The 1,821-nt window shown below is 46.5% G+C and overlaps 1 pseudogene; it reads left to right on the top strand.

Annotated features, from left to right (window-relative positions):
* Positions 1–503: 503 nt before the first annotated feature.
* On the top strand, positions 504–1,198 carry LOC111978269 (uncharacterized; annotated as a pseudogene).
* The last annotated feature ends 623 nt before the right edge of the window (positions 1,199–1,821 follow it).

The following is a 1,821-nucleotide window of genomic DNA, read 5'->3' as shown; positions in this document are numbered from 1 at the left end:
ACAAAATAGATAATTGGTGGAGTACTGTGGAAACCAATGTCCCTATGAGCCTGCCAGGTCCATGTTGCCCAGAGTTAACATAAATTGTAGATAAATAAGATTAAATTGTATATTGTTACACACCCCCTAAAATTATTCCAAGGATCCCTTGGATAAAATGTGTTTAATCTGTTAATTGTTGTTAGTAACTTCTATGTATTTTCTTTATAATATATATTTTATATAAAACTCAGGAAAAAAAGAAAAGTCCCTTTTTCAGGACCCTGTCTTTCAAAGATAATTTGTAAAAATCCAAATAACTTCACAGATCTTCATTGCAAAGGGTTTAAACACTGTTTCCCATGCTTGTTCAATGAACCATAAACAATTAATGAACATGCACCTGTGGAACGGTCGTTAAGACACTAACAGCATACAGACAGTAGGCAAATAAGGTCACAGTTATGAAAACTTAGGACACTAAAGAGGCCTTTCTACTGACTCTGAAAAACACCAAAAGAAAGATGCCCAGGGTCCCTGCTCATCTGCGTGAACGTGCCTTAGACATGCTGCAAGGAGTCATGTGGACTGCGGATGTGGCCATGGCAATAAATCGCGATGTCCGTACTGTGAGACGCCTAAGGCAGCGCTACAGGGAGACAGGATGGACAGCTGATCGTCCTCGCAGGCGCAGACCATGTGTAACACCTGCACAGGATCGGTATATCCGAACATCACACCTGCGGGACAGGTACAGGATAGCAACAACAACTGCCCGAGTCACACCAGGAACGCACAATCCCTCCATCAGTGCTCAGACTGTCCGCAATAGGCTGAGAGAGGCTGGACTGAGGGCTTGTAGGCCTGTTGTAAGGCAGGTCCTCACCAGACATCACCGGCAACAGTTTCGCCTATGGGCACAAACCCACTGTCGCTGGACCAGACAGGAATGGCAAAACATGTTCTTCACTGACGAGTCGCGGTTTTGTCTCACCAGGGGTGATGGTCGGATTCGCGTTTATCGTCGAAGGAATGAGCATTACACCGAGGCCTGTACTCTGGAGCCGGATCGATTTGGAGGTGGAGGTTCCATCATGGTCTGGGGCAGTGTGTCACAGCATCATCAGACTGAGCTTGCAGGCAATTGCAAGCAATCTCAATGCTGTGCGTTACAGGGAAGACATCCTCCTCCCTAATGTGGTACCCTTCCTGCAGGCTCATCCTGACATGACCCTCCAGCATGACAATGCCACCAGCCATACTGCTCGTTCTGTGCGTGATTTCCTGCAAGAGAGGAATGTCAGTGTTCTGCAATTGCCAGTGAAGAGCCCGGATCTCAATCCAATTGAGCACGTCTGGGACCTGTTGGATTGAAGGGTGAGGGCTAGGGCCATTCCCCCAAGAATTGTCCGGGAACTTGCAGGTGCCTTGGTGGAAGAGTGGGGTAACATCTCACAGCAAGAACTGGCAAATCTGGTGCAGTCTATGAGGAGGAGGCAAATGTATTTCACTGAGCTGTGTAAAGACACTGACAGGGGTGAGACAATGTTTTTATATTTATCCTAATGATCTTTTGTTGTTTGCAGGTGCACTAACCTTCTGACCCTATGCTTCCAGGTCACATCTGTTTTTAACTCCTCGCTAGTGTGGCTTGTTTGGTGTCTGCTGTGAAGATATACCCCATCAAGTCAATGACTTGATTGATAAAGGCATGTCATCCAGCAAAGGCAGCAGCACAGTCATCAACTACATGCACCATTTCTTCACTACGGAGCTGGGGAAACACGTGTGGACCTGAATTGTGATAACTGCAGTTGCCAAAACAAGAACACGTTTGTGCTC

The sequence above is a fragment of the Salvelinus sp. IW2-2015 genome, linkage group LG18 (assembly GCF_002910315.2).
Source record: "Salvelinus sp. IW2-2015 linkage group LG18, ASM291031v2, whole genome shotgun sequence".
In the NCBI taxonomy this organism is placed as follows: domain Eukaryota; kingdom Metazoa; phylum Chordata; class Actinopteri; order Salmoniformes; family Salmonidae; genus Salvelinus; species Salvelinus sp. IW2-2015.
Note: the sequence above shows the minus strand (reverse complement) of the source record. Positions and strands in the feature narration are given on the sequence as shown.